We start from the raw sequence: 6182 nt of genomic DNA on the forward strand, positions 1-6182 counted from the left end.
CCTCAGTGCCCCAAGCTTTAAGACCTTGATGTCATCCTGCTACCCTGGTTGTGAAATATTGTAGATGTGAAACTGGAAGAAACACCTTTTCAATAACTGAGATGTTCTATAATTGGACAATAGTCCCTTTTACATTTCCTTTCCTTCAGATGGTTGTATGGACTTTATCTATCCCAGTTAATGCTGAGGAAGCATCAAGAAACCACCTCACTTGACTCTGAGGACACTGACTTGCCTAAGGACACGAAGATGGTGAATGGTTGAGATTGGATCTCATGTCCCTTTCTCTGGAACTGCATAATTTCATGGCCTCAGGTACATTTTTTTCAAAGGGCAGAGATGATACATAGACAAGGATAATTTATATCACTACCATCAATGGAAAACCAGTATTAATTATCCTAAGAGAATAAAATCATAAAAAGTAAGTTCAATGAAAACAAAACAATGTTACTAAAGTCTTAACTAGATTCTGACACTTGTAAAAATCTTTGACCACATTGGTTGCAATTTAAAAAGACATTAGTTGAAGTTCTGATACATACTACAATATAGATAAACTGTGAAAACATGCTAAATTACCTTGGTAATGATAACAAACTGGCAATGCAGCAAACAGATAAACTGTCAAGGAAACATAGGATCTTCATTGTGCTAAGTTTTCAAAAGCGATTGGTTCACAAAGAACTGGAAAGCAGGAGGAAGCATTCACCTTGCTACAGGATGTGAAAGCCCTTGAACTGACAGATGACGACTCTCCATAAGCACTGCCTATTTACACGGAGATGCATTGATCAAAGCCAGTTACAAAACTTTATGAAGCAGAGCCAGTGACAGGTGAGGATATTAGGTGAGACCAGTGCTGGGCCTGGTTGAGTGGTGGTGGCTATGCTGGAGGCGGCACTTCATCTCCCTCATTCTAAACATTGGAATGTCACAGAGACTGGCCTTCTAAAGGTACCTGGCAAATGGCTACTCAGCCCCAACTTCACATAATGATTCATTTCAAGTGTACAAAAGACTGACTAAAGGGTTCTAGGAGGATGGCAGAATAGGATAGTTCGAGTTCACTCCTGCTCCAAGGAATAGCTAGAGAAGTGAAAGAAAATGACTGGGACAGCGACTCCAGGGTGTAAGTAACATGGGAGGGTTGTCTACACCACAAAGGGAGGCCCTGGCTGCAAAAGCTGAAGAACTAAGACGCAGAGAACAGGACACCATCAGCTAGTTGCAAACAGCCTAACGGTTTCCTTTCCCAACGGAGGCCCAGATCCCTCAGGAGTGCATGGACAGGGAGACGGGGACTAGAAGGTAAGCCAAGCAGCCTTCCTTGAATGGGCTACACCCATGCTGTGGCCCCCACCCTGCAACCTGCAACTCCCACTACACCCACGCACCTGAACCATGCCCACTGCACTCCAAGCACTCCCACCCTGTGTCTTCCCCCATCACTCTGCATGGATCCCCACCCCACATGCCTCCAATCCACACATGCACACATGCCTGCCATGGCCCAACCTACCTCTACCATGCAGGTGCACAATCTTGCCCTGTCCCTCGACCCCCACCTCCCTCAGCCCATACAGTCATGCACTCACCCACCCCTCCCACTAGCTCTGCACACGTGCACAGCCACATCCTCCCCACCAGGCACCTACTCATCCATGCACCAACCTCTTGACCCCTGCACCTCAACCCCCTGCCCCGTGCAGGTGGTAACACCCTTGCCCCACCCCCAGCACAAGTGCCCTGCTCCCACACCTGGCAGGTGCTCACATGTGCATCTGTGCCACATAGCCCCCACACCGCACATGCATGCATTCCTGTCCCTTTCCCTGCACCTATACATCTGTGCCAGGACCCCACCCACATGACATTACCAGCCTCTCACCCATGTCCCACAACTCCCGTAACCTGAGCCCTGCCCCTGCATACTCGTGCATCCGCATCTCAACCCTCCTGCAACCCTGCCCCCCTGCAAGAACACACCCATGTCCTGTCCTCTCTGTGCCCCAAGCTCTGTGCTCCATATCCCACTCTGATACCCACAACCCCCATGCTCCACGAGCCCACCCACATCCTGCCTGTGCACCAGCCCCTGAGCATCCACACAGCTCCCCCATCTGCCTCCCATTGTGCCCTACCTCTTTGTCCCCCAGGCCGCACCCTGCTTCTGTGCTCCAAGGTCTGCCTGAGCTGCACCTCACACCCATGGCCCCCACATGGCACCTCCACAACCCTGAGCCCCACATCCCATGCTCACAGGAACCAGCGTAGCGTCCTGGACCCCTGCCTATACCTGCACCGCAATCTATCACTGCACTGTTGTGCCCCGCCTCGTGCCCCGCATCCTGCTCCACACCCGTCCCACAAATACAAAGCTTTAGACTACTGAAGGAAATCAACTTCCAGAGTAACCCTATCAAGGTATTTACATGCCTTGAAGACAACAGATAATCATTAAGCATAAGATGCAGCCAGATAAGCCCAGCCTAATGACCAAATTGAAACACCGGAGGAGACACAGACTTTGGAACAACTAATCAAAGAAGTCCATATAACTCTACTAACTAAAATAAATGAGTTGGCTAATGACATAAGTCTTTGAGACTAAGAAGACACTAGAAGAGCATAAGGAGGAATTTGAAAGAATAAATAGAAAACAGCAGATATCACAGAGATTAAAGATGCTGTAGACCAAATAAAAAATATACTAGAGACACACAACAGCAAAAGAAAGAGGGAAAAGAAAGAATAAGTGAACTGGAGGAGATGAAAACTTATTTCAAACACACAAAAGAGCAAATGGCAAAAAAAAGATGGAAAAATTTAAATTGGATCTCAGGGAAATGATGGACAAAATAAAACACACACAAATATAAAAGTCATCAGCGTCCCAGGAGGAGAAGAGAAAAGGGCTAGGAAGAGTAGTTGAGGATATAATGGGGGGAAACTTCCCAACCCTTATAAAAACTTTATGAGGCAACTGTAAAGAAAGTTCCCAATGGTGAAGAGTATCACTCTCACTTCTTCATGGTTGATGTCAGAATGGGCAAATACAAGAAAATGCAACAGGCTGGCATGGCTCTATATAAGATTGTCCTCAGAAAACCCTTACTACTTTTGGTCTGTGATGAGCTTAATTATGAAATCTATATCAGCCCAAGATGAAAACCTCTAAAAAATGGTGTTTTTAATCCATACTAAGAAACTGATAGGAAAAATGGTGAAAGAGGATAAGATAGAAGCTAAGGCAGAAGCTGAACTTTATTAAATAATCCTGGAACATTTGGGAAAATACCAGGAAGCCTTAAATATTATCAGAGGGAAGTCAGGAGAGAAGTTCACAAGTAAAATTCAGAATGAAGAAACTAAATGCATTGCTATATACAAGAAGGTGGGCAGATAACCAGAGCACAATGCCCTTTACCAGTGCCTCTTACTGCGTAATTCAGATGACTGGTAGTTCTATTAGACCTAATTCCATTCTGTCTTTCAACTGATTGAAGAGGCCGGGACTTCTCCAGCTGAATGTGAATATTTTTTAGAAGGAGAAGTGCATTTTTCTGCAGAAGAAGCTGTGAAGTTTATTGAAGATCAGACATCAGAAAAATCTAAAAGTTCTCACCATCTTTGAGGACCACATCTAGCTAAACTGGAGCTGATAAAATGTTTATGACATCAGCTTGTAATGATGGATACAAATTTAGTGATGCAGAAGAATTAGGATTCCAGTATTTTTTAAAGTTTGGGGATAAATCTTGTTGTTTTATAGACTTTAAGGTGTTTGTTGACCTCTTGCCTGCTACATAGTGTGGAAAGTTTATTAATTAGTTACTTTGAGTTGTTCCTCTATCGAAGCCAAAAGAGGATAATCTGGTCCTGCCTGCTAACATCCAAAATCCGCAGCAACCTTTGTGTGGTGCAGCTGATGAGGTTACTTGGTTTGCACCACACCATAGATAAAAATCAGAAATTGAATGTGGTCAGAGAACGGATGCTAAGGTACCAGCATAGATTAGAATTTGGGAAGTCTTTTTTGAAAACAGAATTTCAATTTTCAGACTATTACTGTCTCCTTGCTGTCCATGTATTTATTGATATAGGGAGAGAAACAGGTGTTAAAACCACTGTGCAGCAAGCCCCGACTTTGTTGGAAAAGGGATTAACCAGTGGTCCTTCTAATGCTCAATTCAAAGTGCTGCTTGTTCAAATCTACTGTATGCAGGGTGCATTTGAACCAGTGATGGATCTTAACTCAAGCCTCTATGCTAAGCACACACAACACAACAGCACTGGTTATCTTTTGACCTGATATTCCAAATCCTAATCCTGTAACTTCACACTCAGGTTTTTCCAATCCAATCAGAAAGATCATTCAGAATATATTATCCAAGTTTACAAGTTTGGTGCATTTGAGAAGATCCCAGAGTTTACAGCTCTTAGGAACAGGCTGAATAATTCTCTTAATTTTGCATAAATGTTTATTGAATGTATGTTGTAAGACCTCCCGTTAGAAACAAATATATCAGCCAGTTTAACAGAAAGTATAAAGTCAATAAATCATAGGCCAGAAGAAGACAACATTCCATGGGATGTCTTGTAAGACAATAGAGACTTAGATATTTTCTTGAGCTGGGATCCAAAAGACAGGAATGTTTCTGAAGAACATAAGAAATTTTCATTGGAGGAGGAGACCATGTGGTTAAGAATCTGTTCCTTAACATGGAGGCTGTTCCAAGTCTTAGCCATGCTGTGGAGCAAAAGAACTTGGAGAAGACCACTGAGAATGGCATATTCTCCTGGATTTATATTCTTCATTTGCTCCTTCAACAGCTGGAAGTGGCCTTTGACACAGGAAAGCAATTTATTTAGAAGGAAATTCAGTATCCTTTCCTTGGTACTGTACCTACCAGAATGGCTGGATTCTTTAATTCTGGCTGTTCTCAATGACAGACCTTCACTTTTTATTTTTCTTAGTGATATTTATAAGTTGGAGGCTACCGTAGAGGCCCAAGAGCAAATAGAGAATAGCCTTAAGTCTTTATACAATTAAAAGATGTCTTCATTAAATGTAAAAGGGACACAGGACTTCTGGGAAGATGGTGGAATAAGTTAGGCTGAGTTCACCCCTGCTGCAAGGAACAACTAGAGAAGTGACAGAAAAATGAGTAGAAAACAGTTCCAGGTTGTGTGACCTGAAAAGGTCTTTTACACTATATAGGGAGGTCATGGATGAAAAAGCTGAGGAATTGGGACACAGAGAACAGGGCAAGTGGGCTCCATTGAGACTCCATTGGGGGCAAGAGGAAAGTGCCCAGGAAAGTGCCTGCCCCTGCAGCTAGTTGGTATATCAACCCCCTCAGGTCCACAGCCTAGAGCTCCCTTGGGGAACCTGGAAGCCAGTAAACTTGCTTTTCCTGCTCATAGAAGCTATCCAGTTAATGCACAGAGTTCGCCTTTCCATATGGAAGCTTGGAGTCCTAGGAGTGCATGGACAGAGGAGGGTCAAGGAAGGAAGCCAAGCCACACCCCACACCCCCATGCCCACATGCAATGACCCTTGAGCCCCTCGCCCTGCCCTGCCCCCCACCTCATGCCCTACCCCACCACCAGGCCATGCCCTGCACTCCCTGGCCATGCCCACCCCTTGCACTGCCCTGCCCTCCCATGATGCCACACCGTATACCCCTGCCCCATACTCCACCCCCATGCCTCAGGCAAATACAAACCTTAGACAACTGAGGGAAGCCAATTTTCAAAATAACCCCATCAAGATAAGCAAAGATAATCAAATGTCTTGAAGCCAACAGAATATCACAAAGCATATGAAGATGCAGACAAATATGGCCCAGCCAATGGCCAAATTAAAACACTGGAGGAGACTCGGATTTTGGAACAACTAACCAAAGATGTTCATACAAATATCCTAAATAAATGCAATGGGTTGGTGAATGACATAAAGTATGTCAAGAAGACACTACTAGAAGAGCATAAAGCAGAATTTGAAATAATAAATAGAAAAATAGCAGATATCACAGAGATTAAAGATACTACAGACCAAATTTAAAATATATTAGAGACACATAACAGCAGATTTGAAGAGGCAAAAATAAGAATCAGCAAAGTGGAAAACAGGACAATTGAATTAAAATGCACAAAAGAAAAAAATGGCAAAAAAG

The 6182-nt window shown here is 43.8% G+C and overlaps 1 pseudogene; it reads left to right on the plus strand.

The window, feature by feature from the left end:
• The first annotated feature begins 570 nt into the window (after positions 1–570).
• On the plus strand, positions 571–5385 carry LOC143651006 (N-alpha-acetyltransferase 25, NatB auxiliary subunit pseudogene; annotated as a pseudogene).
• The last annotated feature ends 797 nt before the right edge of the window (positions 5386–6182 follow it).

Source organism: Tamandua tetradactyla, chromosome 11, assembly GCF_023851605.1.
Source record: "Tamandua tetradactyla isolate mTamTet1 chromosome 11, mTamTet1.pri, whole genome shotgun sequence".
In the NCBI taxonomy this organism is placed as follows: Eukaryota; Metazoa; Chordata; class Mammalia; order Pilosa; family Myrmecophagidae; genus Tamandua; species Tamandua tetradactyla.